This window comes from Manis javanica, chromosome 10 (assembly GCF_040802235.1).
Source record: "Manis javanica isolate MJ-LG chromosome 10, MJ_LKY, whole genome shotgun sequence".
Classification (NCBI taxonomy): domain Eukaryota; kingdom Metazoa; phylum Chordata; class Mammalia; order Pholidota; family Manidae; genus Manis; species Manis javanica.
In genome coordinates this window covers 32,462,234-32,479,439 of record NC_133165.1, presented here as the reverse complement: position 1 = coordinate 32,479,439, position 17,206 = coordinate 32,462,234, and the positions used below count along the sequence as shown (strand labels likewise).

The window sequence follows — 17,206 nt, the reverse complement described above, 5'->3', positions numbered from 1 at the left end:
GATAAAGGGCTCAGTCCAACAAGAGGATATAACCATTCTAAATATATATGCACCCAATACAGGAGCACCAGCATATGTGAAGCAAATACTAACAGAACTAAAGAGGGAAATAGACTTCAATGCATTCATTTTAGGAGACTTCAACACACCACTCACCCCAAAGGATAGATCCACCGGGCAGAAAATAAGTAAGGACACACAGGCACTGAACAACACACTAGAACAGATGGACCTAATAGACATCTATAGAACTCTACATCCAAAAGCAACAGGATATACATTCTTCTCAAGTGCACATGGAACATTCTCCAGAATAGACCACATACTAGCTCACAAAAAGAGCCTCAGTAAATTCCAAAATATTGAAATTCTACCAACCAATTTTTCAGACGCAAAGGTATAAAAGTAGAAATAAATTCTACAAAGAAAACAAAAAGGCTCACAAACACATGGAGGCTTAACAACATGCTACTAAATAATCAATGGATCAGTGAACAAATCAAAATAGAGATCAAGGAATATATAGAAACAAATGACAACAAAAACACAAAGCCCCAACTTCTGTGGGACGCAGCGAAAGCAGTCTTTAGAGGAAAGTATATAGCAATCCAGGCACACTTGAAGAAGGAAGAACAATCCCAAATGAATAGTCTAACATCACAATTATTGAAACTGGAAAAAGAGGAACAAATGAGGCCTAAAGTCAGCAGAAGGAGGGACATAGTAAAGATCAGAGAAGAAATAAACAAAATTGAGAAGAATAAAACAATAGCAAAAATCAATGAAACGAAGAGCTGGTTCTTTGAGAAAATAAACAAAATAGATAAACCTCTAGCCAAACTTATTAAGAGAAAAAGAGAATCAACACAAATCAACATAATCAGAAATGAGAATGGAAAAATCACGACAGACTCCACAGAAATACAAAGAAATATTAAAGACTACTATGAAAACCTATATGCCAACAAGCTGGAAAACCTAGAAGAAATGGACAACTTCCTAGAAAAATACAACCTCCCAAGACTGACCAAGGAAGAAACACAAAAGTTAAACAAACCAATTACGAGCAAAGAAATTGAAACGGTAATAAAAAAACTACCCAAGAACAAAACCCCGGGACCGGACAGATTTACCTCGAAATTTTATCAGACACACAGAGAAGACATAATACCCATTCTCCTTAAAGTTTTCCAAAAAATAGAAGATGAGGGAATATTCCCAAACTCATTCTATGAAGCCAACATCACCCTAATACCAAAACCAGGCAAAGACCCCACCAAAAAAGAAAATTACAGACCAATATCCCTGATGAATGTAGATGCAAAAATACTCAATAAAATATTAGCAAACAGAATTCAACAGTATATCAAAAGGATCATACACCATGACCAAGTGGGATTCATCCCAGGGATGCAAGGATGGTACAACATTCGAAAATCCATCAACATCATCCACCACATCAACAAAAAGAAAGACAAAAATCACATGATCATCTCCATAGATGCTGAAAAAGCATTTGATAAAATTCAACATCCATTCATGATAAAAACTCTCAGCAAAATGGGAGTAGAGGGCAAGTACCTCAACATAATAAAGACCATATATGATAAACCCACAGCCAGCATTATACTGAACAGCGAGAAGCTGAAAGCATTTCCTCTGAGATCTGGAACCTGACAGGGATGCCCACTCTCCCCACTGTTATTTAACATAGTACTGGAGGTCCTAGCCACGGCAATCAGACAAAACAAAGAAATACAAGGAATCCAGATTGGTAAAGAAGAAGTTAAACTGTCACTATTTGCAGATGATATGATACTGTACATAAAAAACCCTAAAGACTCCACTCCAAAACTACTAGAACTGATATCGGAATACAGCAAAGTTGCAGGATACAAAATTAACACACAGAAATCTGTAGCTTTCCTATATACTAACAATGAATCAATAGAAAGAGAAATCAGGAAAACAATTCCATTCACCATTGCATCAAAAAGAATAAAATACGTAGGAATAAACCTAACCAAAGAAGTGAAAGACTTATACTCTGAAAACTACAAGTCACTCTTAAGAGAAATTAAAGGGGACACTAATAAATGGAAACTCATCCCATGCTCATGGCTAGGAAGAATTAATATTGTCAAAATGGCCATCCTGCCCAAAGCAATATACAGATTTGATGCAATCCCTCTCAAATTACCAGCAACATTCTTCAATGAATTGGAACAAATAATTCAAAAATTCATATGGAACACCAAAGACCCCGAATAGCCAAAGCAATCCTGAAAAAGAAGAATAAAGTAGGGGGGATCACACTCCCCAACTTCAAGCTCTACTACAAAGCCATAGCAATCAAAACTATTTGGTACTGGCACAAGAACAGAGCCACAGACCAGTGGAACAGATTAGAGACTCCAGAAATTAACCCAAACAAATACGGTCAATTAATATTTGATAAAGGAGCCATGGACATACAATGGCAAAATGACAGTCTCTTCAGCAGATGGTGCTAGCAAAACTGGACAGCTACATGTAGGAGAATGAAACTGGACCATTGTCTAACCCCATATACAAAGGTAAACTCAAAATGGATCAAAGACCTGAATGTAAGTCATGAAACCATTAAACTCATGGAAAAAAACATAGGCAAAAACCTCTTAGACATAAACATGAGTGACCTCTTCTTGAACATATCTCCCCGGGCAAGGAAAAAAACAGCAAAAATGAGAAAGTGGGACTACATTAAGCTGAAAAGCTTCTGTACAGAGAAAGACACCATCAATAGAACAAAAAGGAACCCTACAGTATGGGAGAATATATTTGAAAATGACAGATCCGATAAAGGCTTGACGTCCAGAATATATAAAGAGCTCACACGCCTCAACAAACAAAAAACAAATAACCCAATTAAAAAATGGGCAGAGGAACTGAACAGACAGTTCTCTAAAAAAGAAATACAGATGGCCAAGAGACACATGAAAAGATGCTCCACATCGTTAATTATCAGAGAAATGCAAATTAAAACTACAATGAGGTATCACCTCACACCAGTAAGGATAGCTGCCATCCAAAAGACAAACAACAACAAATGTTGGCGAGGCTGTGGAGAAAGGGGAACCCTCCTACACTGCTGGTGGGAATGTAAATTAGTTCAACCATTGTGGAAAGCAGTATGGAGGTTCATCAAAATGCTCAAAACAGACCTACCATTTGACCCAGGAATTCCACTCCTAGGAATTTACCCTAAGAATGCAGCAATCAAGTTTGAGAAAGACAGATGCACCCCTATGTTTATAGCAGCACTATTTACAATAGCCAAGAATTGGAAGCAACCTAAATGTCCATGGGTAGATGAATGGATAAAGAAGATGTGGTACATATACACAATGGAATACTACTCAGCCATAAAAAGAGGAAAAATCCTACCATTTGCAGCAACATGGATGGAGCTGGAGAGTATTATGCTCAGTGAAATAAGCCAAGTGGAGAAAGAGAAATACTAAATGATTTCACTCATCTGAGGAGTATAAGAACAAAGGAAAAACTGAAGGAACAAAACAGCAACGGAATTACAGAACCCAAAAATGGACTAACAGGTACCAAAGGGAAAGGAACTAGGGAGGATGGGTGGGCAGGGAGGGATAAGGGGGGGGAAGAAGAAGAAGGGGGGTATTAAGATTAGCATGCATGGGGGGAGGGAGAAAGAGGAGGGTGGGCTGTACAACACAGAGAGGACAAGTAGTGATTCTACATTTTGCTAAGCTGATGGACAGTAACCGTAATGTGGTTTTTAGGGGGGACTTGATATAGGGGAGAGCATAGTAAACATAGTATTCTTCATGTAAGTGTAGATTAAAGATAAAAAAAAAATGAAAGAAAGAAAGAAAAGGGGGATTACTCCTTGATAGGATAAAACTATTGGTACATCAAAGATCAAGGCATGCTTTAAATATCCTTAATGTTGATCACTTAAAGGGTGTCAGGTGATCAGCTATGGAGGTACTCTTTTCTGATAATATTCCTTTCTCTTAATAAAAAAAAAAAAGCAGTTCCTGTGTGCTGACCTCCAATGAGTTCTGCACAGTGGTATAGAGGGCATGTCAAAGTGTGGGCAAAGGGTCTGTTTGTTTCTATGCAGAAGATCAAGGCCTAGCTTGGCTACCTAGAAAATGAACTAAGATATGATATGAGGAGGAGGTTCCGGCATCAGCACTCTCTGGAGGACTTGTGCCTGGGGATGATCATCAAAAAGCCTCCACAGGGATCCGGGCAATGCTGCGGTTGTGGCTGCATCCAGCCCACCGTCTCCTGGACTTGCCATTGGAATGAGGAGGGAGATGTCTAGGCTGGCATGTGCATACAGTGAGACAACGAATTTGACCAGATCTGTACTGTTGGAACACAAGCAGGAGTTGGAAGGGGTGCAAGTTGTAGCACTCCAAAATCTTATGACTATAGACTATCTACGGTTAAAAGAACATATGGGATGTGAACAGATCCCAGAAATGGGTTGCTTTAATTTGTCTGATTTCTTTCAGACTGTTCAAGTACAGTTGCACAATATCCATCATATCATAGACAAATTTTCACAAATGCCTAGGGTGCCTAAATGGTTTTCTTGGCTCCACTGGAGATGGCTGGTAATTATAGATTTGCATTGTTTATGTCACCGTATTCCTATTATGTTAATATGTGTGCGCAAGTTAGTTAGTAGTTTAAAACCTATACATGCTTAAGGTACTCTACAAGAAGATATATCAAAGAAATAATCAATCCTCCCATGTTTTCTTCCATCTGCTACCTCTATAGCTTTTCTTCTTCCTTCCTAATTACAACCCTTAAATAGAATTAGTGCCTCATATCGAATTTACTGAGTCTCATAATTCCTCCAGGTGGTAAAGATACCTTGAGACAAGTGCTGGGCATAGAAGCCACAGGGCATCAATCTGCAAATAAGTAAAAAGCTAACCTTTTCAAACAATATGGCTTCTCTCTCACTTACCAACTTTACATTTCCCTGTATGGCCCCGGAAGATGACTGGTTAGCCACAGACGGGTAAGATTCCTCAAGGGAGGAACAACCTAAGACAGGCACAGTCGCAGGGGGGCCATCAGGTGAGAAATTGGGGATCAACAGAGGTGAGGCTCAGAACCTCACCCCGCCTGTTTTGAGAGAAATCTTGTGCATCCGTGGATGTTTTGCTGCCCTTGTCTAGCTTGGATTAATACTTAGTCCATTGGCACACACCTGATCATCTACATTTGCCCACTTACAGCACTAAACTCTGTTTTCTACCTTTATCTTGCATCTACCTACCACTTCAGCATTTTATTAAAAATAAAAATAATAATAATAATAAAGGGAGAAATGTGGGATCCACATATAGATCAAGTATAAAAATCAAACAAATATTCATATTTGACCTGATTGTTTATAGTTCATAATTTGTGATCAAAACCGAAAGTTTCTGTGATGACTGCCCTTGTACTGTTAACCATGTAAGAATTTATTCACTATGTAAGAATTCGTTCACCATGGAAGAACTTGTTCATTATGCTTCAGAAGATTGGAGACTGACGAGAATTAGGCTTGAGATGGATTAATGATTGTGCATTGAGCATTGACCCCCCTATACAGAATTTTATTGTTGTTAACAACCATTTGATCAATAAATATGAGAGATGCCCTCTCAAAAAAAAAAAAAAAAAAGAAAACTGAGTAAGAGGGAACACCTCCAACTCCATTTTATGAGGCTAGTACTACCTCTATACTAAAGCCAGAAAAAGACACTTCCAGAAAAGAAAACTACAGACCAATATCCCTGATGAATACAGACACAAAAATCCACACACACACAAAAAAGAATTCAGGAGCACTTTAAAAGGATTATACACCACAACCAAGTGGGATTTACTCCTGAAATGCAAGGATGGGTCAGCACAGGAAAATCCATTTATGTAATATACCACATGAACAGAATGAAAGCAAAAAACTGTACGATCATCTCGAATGACACAGAGAAAGCATTTGACAAAACTCAACACTCATGATAAAAACACTCAACTAATAGAAGGAAACTACCTAACATAATAAAGGCCACATAAGACAAGCCCATAGCTAACATCACAGTCAACGGTGAAAGACTCAAAGCTGTTCCTCTAAGATCAGGAATATGAAAAGGATGCCTGCTTTTGTTTGCCACTTCTATTTAATACAGGACTAGAAATCCTAGACAGGGCAATTGGGCAAGAAAAAGAAATAAAAGGCATCCAAATTGGGAAGGAACAAGTTATCTGTGTTCTCAGATGACATGATCTTATAAAACCAATGTATATGTAGAAAACCCTAAAGATTCCACACAAAACACCTTTGAAAACTAATAAGCAAATGTGGCAAAGCCGCAGAATACAAAATCGACACACAGTTATATTTCTGTACACTAAAATGAACAATCCAAAAGGAAATTAATAATTCCATTTACACCAGCATCAAAAAGAAGAAAATACTTAGGAATAAACTCAACCAAGAAGTTAAAAGACTTGGATACTGAAGGGTATAAAACATTGCTAAAGAAAGAAGATAGAATTCACTGGAAAAACAGCTCATGTTCAGGAATTGGAAGACAACAATCTTAAAATTGATATAGAATCTCAAAGGACCCCCCGATAGCCAAAACAATGTTGAGAAAGAGGAAAGTCTCAAACTTCCTAGTTTCAAAACTTGCAACAAAGAAGCCACAGTAATTAAAGCACTATGGTACTAACATCAAAGCAAGATCGATGAAACCGAATAGAAACCACAGAAATAAACCCTTCTGTATGTGGTCAAGGATGTCAAAACCATTCAGTGGAGAAAATGGTCTTTTCATTAAATGATGGTAGGGAAAATAGACATCTCAAACAAAAAAAAAATGAAGTTGGATCTTTACCTTACACCATATATTAGCTCAAAATGGATCAAATGCCTAAATATGAGAACTAAAACTATAAAACTCTTAGAAGAAAACATAGGGTAAGTATCATGACATTGGATTTGGCAATTTGGCAATAATTTCTTAGGAGCAAACAACAAAAGAAGAAACAGACACTGAAGTTCATCAAATTAAAAACTTCGCTGCATAAGATGATACAATCAACAGAATATAAAGACAACCTATGGAATAGGAGAAAATATTTGCAAATCATTTCTATTAAAAGGTTAATATACCAAATATATAAAGGACTTCTACAACGCCACAACAAAACAACCTGATTTGAAAATGATCAAAGGACTTGAATAGACTTTTCTCCAAAGAAGATATAAAAAATGGTCCAAAAGCACAGGAGAAAATGCTCAACATCATTAATCATTAGGGAAATGTGAATCAAAACCACACAGAGATACTACCTCACACCCATTAGCATGGCTCATTTTCTAATAGAAAGAACTAGAAAATAAGGGATAGTGAGGATATGGAGAAGTTGGCACCATGGTGCCCTGCTGGTTGCAATGTAAAATAGTACAGCCAATATGGAACATAGTATATAAGTTCCTCAAAAACTTGAAAATGAAGTTACCATTATGGTTCAGCAATTCTACTTCTGGGCATGTACCCAAAAGACCTGGAAACAGGATCTCAAACAGATAATTGTACTACCATGGTCGTTGACTGCAGTATTATTCACAACAGCCAAAAGGTATAAGCAGCCCAGTGTCCACTGATGTAAAAACAGATAAGCAAAATGTGTATATACATTCGATGGAATATTATCCAGCCTTATAAAGGAAGGGAAGTCTGACACATGCTACAACGTGGAAGAACTTTGATGACATTATGCTAAGTGAAATAAGCCAGCCACAGAGAGACAAACACAGCGTGATCCCACTTACGTGAGGTAGCAAGAGCAGCCAAACTCAGAGACACAAAGTATAATATTGTTTCCAGGGGCTGGTGGAAGGGATCATGGTGAGTTGCTTAATGGGGACAGTTTTAGTTTCGCAAGATGAAGAAGGTTCTGGAGATGAATGTTGGTGATGGCTGCCCAGCAATGTGAATGTACACAACAGTACTTCATGGTGTACTTATGTATGATTCAGATGGTAAATTTTACGTTATGTGTATTTTACCAGAATCAAAACATTTCTTAAATTGAAAAGCATTCACTAAGGACCTACTCCAGCTAGGCAGGCTGTTACAACAGCAAAAACTGTACTTATAAACACCGTCATTATGAAGAATGACCACACTGAAGGAGACAAAATTCTAGGAGCAAGAACCCGTGTAGGCACACAACAGACACAAACCCTCAGGAATTCAGAACTGGTTTATCCGACACAGACTGTCAATTTTGGCATGGATTTCAAATTTATTAAAAGTATGATATCACATCTGAAAAAGAACCAAATATACAATCTCAATGGATGACAGAAAAGGTATTTAATAAAATTCTCAAATGCATATATTTTATCTTTTAAAATTCTCTTAGCAAATGAGGGATAGGAGGGACCTTCCTTAACCTGGTAACCTGAGGTGTTTGGTTTATAGCCTTGAACTTCATAGCTGATGGTGAAACTTCAGAAGCTTTCCTTTCAACGCCAGCGACTAGATAAAGATACACTCTATCTCTGCTTCTATTGCATGTCGTATTGAAGATCCCATCCCATTCACGAAACCAGAAAAATAAATGACCTCAAGAGAATGGGAAGGAAGGGGCTTCTAAAACTCACCTGGTAACGGTGACTAGTACAGGGAGGGTCTGCCCTAAGGCAAAGAGGCCCAAGCTTCAGTGTGAGCTGCCATCCAAGGGTTGGGGGCTGCCTCTTTCTGAAAATGGAGAGAAATCATTCAGAGGTCACCAAATGTTCTGGAAGCATCTGAATGTCCCTGCTGCTTTATGACATGGATACCCTCTCTTCACCCTTCAGGATTTGACCCCTGAATTTCCTGTTGCTGGTGTTCAGCCCTCTGCTTAGTGCCTAGGGAGGGCGCGGTGACTTGGTCCTGTGTCTTGCAGGTGTAGGGACGCATCTGATTACACTTGTTTCTGGCCTTATAGCGACGGCCCCGCTGGGGCTGCAGAGCACTGGGGCCCCTGGGCACAATCCCAGCAAACACAGGGAGCCCCTGACCTCTGGCTCCCAGCACAGCCTTCTCTTCTCTTTCTTTACAGTTTGAGGATTTTCATAAGCCAGAACCATGCTGCCATCCTTCACCTTCTACCACAATCGCAGCAACTTGCCAAGTTCAAGATTCTTGGCAGGGACAGAACAACCTGCACGAAATGCCAGGAAGCTCGGAGATCACATGTGCTCCAGATACAGGAAACAGGGGCTGTTAGTCAATGCATTCAAATATGTCTGGGGACAGTAAATTCCACAATGGTCTGGATAATTCTCTGCCTTCTTCAACACCTGTGCTGACATCGAGGAGACAGTCTGGCCAGCGGGTCCCACCTCTAGAGAGGGTGCTCCACCACAGCAACTGCTCTGGCCTAAGAGACTTGTTCTCAGACCTCCACTGTATGAGCCCCACACCCTGGGGAGTCTTCCCAGCTTGGGATTGACTTCCCCTGCCCTCTGCAGGGGTCTCCCCTTAGCATGAGGTTCTGATGGGCACTGCTGGCCCCCAACTCCCTACTCAACAAGCATGGAGGTGGTGGTGGGTTGCTTTCTCTCCAAGGTGGATACCAAATCAGCTGGTTCGGGGGGCTTTGAGAAGGCTTCCTTCTGCAAGGGCCGGGCTCCACACACACATGCTATGGGCTGCTGGGCACTGAGACCCCGAGGAGACTGCCATCAGAGTGGTTCCCTTTCAGTGAGGGGCAGGCTTGTCCCTTGAGTTTTCAACTGAAAAATAAATCTGGCAGAGTCCAAGAACACACCCACCAGGTTGGTAGAGCTAATTGTCCACTGGAGAGGGAGAGATCAGGGGGGCCTGGGTGGCTCCCGGGGTGACCTCTGCCCACCAGTACGGGGCTCCTTAAGCCCTCTCTCCATTGAGTCCCAGGGCCCAGATGCCAGAGGCAAGGGTAAGGTGTCAGACAAAAATGGGAATGGGGAAGCCGGTCCCCACATTCCCACCCTGGAGGGAGAAGGGTGGGGAAGGGGGCTTCTGATTTATTGAGCGTGGGCCCTGCTCACCTGGGTTACAAACAGAAGACCCCAGGGGCCAGGCAGTGCTCTCTGAGGGACGTCTGTTCTCTTCTTCCGCCTTACAGTAGCCTGATGAGAAACGGATGGTGCATGTAATAGAGGAAGCAGGCTCAGAGAGCCCAGGGGACTTACACAAGGTCATCCAACCCGCAGACAGCCAGCTGGCCCTCACAGCCTGCCTGCCTCTCAAGGATGCCTGACAGAGAATCTGCCATTTACTTTAAGGGAGTCAAGTGAACTTTACCCCGTCCCATGCCATCATATGTAGTGCTTGTTTTTTCCTAATATGCATTAAAATACCCCATAAGCCGTGTCTCACATGATCAGAAGCACACCTGTAACCACTGGAAGCACTGTGCCAGGCCTTGTTGCAGGGAACTCAGCCCAGGGGTAGGAGAGAAGGAGACAGTTCACAGTGGAAAGGAAATCACTGGAATGCAACCCGTTTGCAACCACACAGCCTGTTGGTTTTGGCACCAGCTTAGTGGATAGGGATTTCGCATCCACACAGGAAACTGCCCAAGACTTCCCAACCTGCTCCCACACTCTGTCCACCCGGCACTTACCAAGAACACACCGCGGTGGGCTGGGAACCACTGGGACCCAAAGAGGGAAGGAAAAATGGTTCTTTCTCAAGGTGGGTTTGCCATCAACACTGCTATTTGGGGCATGTAGGTGGGTGTGCACACACATGTGCAGATGTTAGAAAAGCAGATGAGACAGGGAATGATTCCATTAAAAATACCTACAAATATTCATGTCTACAGCATGTCAAGAGCAAGTACAAATAAATTTTTTAAAACTTGGGTCTCCATGAGATGAATTGGTAGAGACAGGAACAAGCAATTCAGAAGAGGGGAAATGACAGAGGAGCAAACATTAGAGGAAATTTTAATTTCACTGGGAAATTTATGGGAAATTTTACTGGGAAAACTATGATAAGGTCTAGTTTTAAGCAGGTTTGTTAGGTGGATTCCTCTGGGGCTGCTAAGGCTCTAGAGTTCTTTCCAGTGATTCACTGTCCTTCCTGGTGTGGAGGCAGGAGGGTCACCTTGATGTGTCCCTTACATGTGATGATAATAGCAGTTATAACTTCATCTGTTATCATGCAAAAAAAAGTATTGAAATAATAATACCCAGAACTGGTGATGCTGCAGGCAAAATGGATCCCCTCAAATTCTGTGAAGAGCAGTTTCCAGTAGTACATCCTCACTGTTTTTAAAGTATTTTTTAAAATATTCATTCCTTTGGCCTAGTAAGCCCACTCCTGTGACTTTATCCAAAATGAGGGAGGGATGGGAAACGATTCCAAACCAATTTTCAAAATAATTTCATCATTCAGTAGGATGAAAAATTATAGACAGCTAACAGGGAAATGATTTTGTAAAGTTGTGGTATATTAATTTGATATACTATCTTGAACTCATTTGTCAAAGTATCCAACATGAGGCAACGTATGAATGTAGGAAAACAAAAAGATTAGGTTCCAAGTAAAGCAGAAGACAAGACTACATAAAAGTCTTCTTTTATGGAGGACTAAGGAGGACTGCATTCAGATAAAAATTGGTAAGGAACAAAGGAAAACAGAAACGGTTCCCAGAGGAAGGGTGACCACACTGTAGGTAGTTACTTTTCTTTTAAAAATATCTTTATAATTTTTATGATGCTGTTTGTCCTGGATATTTTTAAAAATTAAAAGGAAGGAAGGAAGTGGAAGAAACCCAAGTATTCATCAATGGATGAATGGAAAGAAAAAGTGTGCATATACATACAATGGAATACTACTCAGCCTTGAAAAGGGAAGCGCCGTCTGAGGCATCCTACAAGGTGAGCAAACCTAGAAATAAGCCAGATACAAAAGGATGAATACTGTATGATTCCACTTACATGGGATACCCAGAGAAGTCAAAATCATGGAGACAGAAAGAATGGTGGTTAGCAGGGGCTGGTAATGCCACTGAAGGGGTTAAGATACAAATGTTATGTGTATTTTACTGCAGTAAAAAAAAGGGAAGGAGACTAGAGGCTCAAGGAATTTTTTCCTGAAATCAGGGGAACTGGAGGAGCTGGGAGCAGTGTATGCTTATAGGGACAGGAGCCTCCAGGACAAGCGGGAAGGAGGAGACAGGTGAGTGAGGAAGAGGAGGGGAGCAGGTGGGGCCGGCCTTGGGGAGGGGGGCAGGCAAAACTTCCACATGAAGCTGCAGTTCTATCTTCAGCGAGGATAACAGGCAACTCATTTCTGAGAAGAAAATTTCGCTAAGGGAGGGAAAAATAATCTTTCCCCTCGTAACCATCTTAGGTTCTCTGGCTGGGGCCCTGGAAATGAGACAGACTGAGAAGAGGAAAATGAGCCTATTGGTGTGCGCATCAAGCACGCACGTGGGAGAAGTCAGCGGTGATTGATGCAAATGGGTGGTTATAGCTTGTGCACCTAGGATCGTAGCAAAGGACAGTGCCTTTTTAGAGAAGTGACAAGTCAAAGGAAAAGGACTTTGAGCTTCTAGAGGCAGCAAATTGTGGGAAAGTAAATATATGGGGACATTTATGGGCGATAAGGACTCGTTTTTAGCAGGTTTGTTATGTGGATTCCTCTGGGGCTGCTAAGGGTCTAGAGTTCTCTCCAGTGATTCCCTGTCCTTCCGGGTGTGGAGGGAGGAGGGTCACCTTGACAGATCTAGTCCTGCTTTTAGGCTGACAGCCTTTCCTGGCTCTGCTCCTTCTCAGTTGCTTGCAGCGAAAAGAATCTTTATGCCCAAGGGGCATATATTCTGCTGCCCTTCACCTCCCTCAGTCCCATTCTTGCCACCTGCTGGGGCTATGACCAAATTAAACCGTGGCTGCTTAGGGAAGCCCATTTTACAACAGAAGGGGAGAGAAAAAACTGCTTATGTTTGCCTGTGTCCACCTGAGGATGAAACTGGCCCAGGGAACACGCACCTTGGGAAGGACCAGCTCAGTGCTTCTTACCCTAACCTCACTTCTCGGCTGTTCTTCCACAGGGAAGGAGGGTAGAAATGAGGTCGCACTAGGGGCCCCCATTCTGCCTCCACCCAGAGAGGAGCCCGGCCCTTGGCTGCTCAGGGCGGAGGATGCTCCCCAGCGGCTAGCGCTGCCCCGGGGCTCTGGGGCCTGATGTCTTTGCCCATGTCTCCAAGACCCACTTGGAAGTGGGTATCATTTCCTGAATGTTCTCACAAATAAATAAACAGAAAAATGGCAGCTTTAAGTCAGTCTAAATGTTGTCTTTACCTGAGGCATGGGGTTGGTGAGGTTAGGCTAATCACGACAAGATGGGATCTGTTTAAACAAGGCTGACTGTTTATGCAAGCAAACTTAGAAACCTCGAGGAAATGGTATTTTCTGAGAGGAAGAAAGTTATCAACAAAGGGTTCAGAACTAGTCTCCACAAGATGTGCCACTTTGGTGTGGTGACTACTATGAGCTGAAGCAATCGAGACCCTGCGGGCTACTCAAGAGATGCTCTGCCCCTCCCTACACTACCTACAAGAATCCAAATTGGAGTCTTCCCCAGAAGACAGGTTATTACCAGAGATAAATTTTATCTGACTGACCCGTCTGTGGGCAGGGCAAATGTTGAACACCTTCTCTGCTTATTGCCCTGTGACTTGACCTATGCCCCCTTCAATCCCCAGGCCCCCTCTCATTCCTGAACTCTGGGTGGCATAGACATCTCATTTTACCTTTCTGTCTTTGGACCTCTCACGTATGTGAGGTTTGCTTGCATATGAAAGCAAATTTGTTTCTCTCCTGTTAATTGGTCTCACGTCAATTTAATTCTTAGACCAGCAAGAAGAACCTTTGTACAGAAGGGGAAAATTTTTCCTCCCCAACATACCAAAAGAGAAACTTCCTAACTGTACCAGAAGGAATTTACAAAGTTAGAAAGATACCACCATCTCCCCAGCCCCACAATGGGGGAAGGGGAGGGACCAACCGCAGACCAGAGGGTTTCCCAGTTGAAGTCACCCAGGCCTTTAGGGAAGCTAATTCCTAAAGATTATTCCCATTTAAACTGTTCTAGGGCCTAGAAAAATTCCAGATTCAACAGGGACCTGCAGAACGTTGATATCAAAAGCCAACAATTACAGCACAATAAAGGAAAACCAGCGACCAACTTCACTTACATAAAATTTAATGCAAAGAAAAACCCAAATAAAATACACCATGACATTAAGAGGAGAAATCACCAGAACCAAGTGAGAGTTGTGCATTCAAAGACGACAAGGCCATCTTTTAATTTACTTTATTTGAAAATAGATTAAAGGAGAAAAGTCATGTTCATCCTAGATGATGAAAGACATTTGATAAAATTTGCCAGTTATTACTAAATCTTTAATTGAATTAGAATGAGGGATATTTTTTAACATGATAAAATTACACAGACACACAAACTCATTAAGCCAAAAGTCAACATCATGTGTGATGGTTGGAAGCAAGAGAACTTTCCATGAGACTCTGCGACAAAAGAATGCCCTTTATCACCATTATTGTGTTTGGGAGCTTCTAGCTGAGGAAGTAGGTGATTGAAAAAAAGAAAGTTAAGGAGAAAGAAAGGGGTGAAATAATCATGCTTACTGTGGAAAATGTAGGAGAGGCAATGGAAAAATGTGGCACAGGGGAAAGGATTTCACTGAGGGATCAGGTACGGAAGTAACACACCCAAAAACACCCAGATTTCCTACGGCCAAATAGCAAGCAACTGGAGAAGTGAACAGAAGAAAGCATCCCACTTACAACAGCACCCCCCAGAAATAAAACTCCCAGAAATGAATGCACTCACATGCATATAATCTATATGAAGAAATCTTTTAAAAGCTGCTAAAGGGTATAAAACACTTCAGATGGACAGACAGCCATAGTGCACGTGTTCTTATCTAGAAAAGTTCAACACTAAAAAGATGAGCTGGAGCCTCATACATGTGGGTGGGAACATAAGATGGGGTGGCCACATGGAAAACAGATCAGCTGTTCCTTTAAAAGTTAAATGCAAATTTACCATGGGGTTCAGCAACTCCGCATGATTGTATCTCCATCCAGTCCACATACACAGCAGCTGCTCCACAGATAATTTGTTGACTGAATGACAGATGAGCTTTCACCATCCACTCCTGGCACAGCTCACAGAATAAGTGCAGAGAATTACAGCAGGGAGGGGGCAGGGGAACGTGGTCCTGTTGTAAGATGCACAAGTGCTGGGGATGTCACATACAACATGGTGACAGTCACTGACGCTGCCACATGGCACACGTGAGGGGTGTAAAGAGAGGAGATGCTAAGGATTCTCACTACAAGGAAAAAAATTTTTCTCTATTTCCTTTTTGGTATCTATATGAGATGATTGTGTTTACTAAGCTTGTTGGGGTAATAATTTCTTGATTTATGCAAGTGAAATCATAATGCCGCACACCTGAAGTTTGCACACTACTGTATGTCAAAACCTCAATAATGCAATCAAGGACTTATTCAACAGCAAAAACCCATTGTTCTAAATATTGAGTCAAGAGATGGAACTTTGAGTGGCATCTGACTTTCGCTGAAGATTCTGCTTTGTTCTTTGGGGAAGCTGGATCCCACAACACTGGAGACCTCAGCTGACTCTGTGAATAAAACCCGGGATGAAGAGGCTGTTAATGTAGTGCACGTGATGAGTAGGGCTTCCGAGTGTTCATTTCACTTTCCGGTGTCCCAGGGGAGTATTATATATTCTGGTAACATGCAGGAGGACACTAATGAGCACCAGCTTACCTGGTTCTCGGGACGCTCTCTGTCCACCCTGAGTGAGCACCTTCTTCTCCTCCTGAGATCTGATCAAGAATGAAATTTCTCAACAATTTCATCAACCATCTCTAATGAAAACAAGAATGATTGCAGCAATGATTACAGCACATGTGCTGTTTTGAATTTCTACATTAGGTATTACATTGGTCAACTCAATAAACATCTCTTTACAAAGTGTTAGGTGATGCCTTTGTGCAAACTAGGGGGAATCGATAGACAGAACATACAGTTACAGTGACTAAATGTTCTTGACCTCCAGCTTAACCTGCCATTTTGGAACATAACTGCATACACCTTTCACAGAGGTTTCAGCATGAGATCACTGCAGTCACAGCTGATGCTGATCAACACTTTCCCCAAACTCCCCAAATTCTAGGAGAGCCCTTGTAAGGAGAAAGTGAAGGTGCCTATAGCCAGGATTCTCACCGGGCTCTGGTCAGCTTGCTCACCACACACGTGTGGGCAACACGTCGTTATTGTCTCTATAGAAAGCTCCGCCCGGTGCTCAGGGCTGCTGTACACCTGCAGGGCGGCGAGGCTGCAGGAGAGCAGAGACGGGAGTGGTGACGGTGCTGAGGACAGAGACAAATCTGCAAGGTGGGAGTAAAATGATCCCCTGGCTGCTCCTGTCACAGAGTCGTTGTGAGGACCCTGAGGGAGACGTGAAAGCACTTGGTAAGCTGCTCGCTGGGGTGGGGATCCTCTGGGTGGAGCAGAGAGTCAGCAGCCACGGGACGCCCCCCTCAGCCTCCTCCCTTTGCTGAAGGTCTACCCGGGGCTTCTCCTCCGGGCAGGGGCTCCCTGCAGGGGGCGGCGGGACTGGGTCAGGAAAGATGGCGGCCTCACCCACCCCATCCACCGGCTGCTGGGGCCTCACCTGGGCTCTGGCTGGGGCAAAGGGCTGGACTCAGCCCCTTCAGAAGGCCTGGGCCCTAGTGCTGGTTCCCCCACTAGTTCTGAGCCTGGGTGAAAGTGAAGACCTCGGACCCTAGAGCTCGACAACCACATTTGAATCCCAGCCCCACTAGGAACTGGTTAACGAGACCATGTCTGGCACTTATCCTTTCTGCACCCCGTTTGCTCACCTGTAAAATAGGGGCATAGCAGTGCCTATCCCAGTGGACTGCTGGGCAGATTTAACCAGTTCCTGCCGGCCAGCACTCAGAGCAGTAGCTGTTACGGGTGTTGCCTGAGGCGAGGTCCCGCTCTGGGCGGTGTGTCCCGTCTGTACTCCCCACTGGGACATCTCCCTCTTCAGAGCTCAGGCCTTGT

The 17,206-nt window shown here is 42.6% G+C and overlaps 1 long non-coding RNA gene across 1 annotated transcript; it reads right to left on the bottom strand.

The window, feature by feature from the left end:
• Nucleotides 1-8,350: 8,350 nt before the first annotated feature.
• LOC140844046 (uncharacterized) lies at nt 8,351-16,706 on the bottom strand. Its single transcript, XR_012122174.1, has 3 exons — nt 15,153-16,706; nt 10,121-10,201; nt 8,351-8,804 (listed from the first exon to the last, which is right to left on the bottom strand). It is a non-coding gene; the product is annotated as an uncharacterized lncRNA (long non-coding RNA).
• Nucleotides 16,707-17,206: the final 500 nt, after the last annotated feature.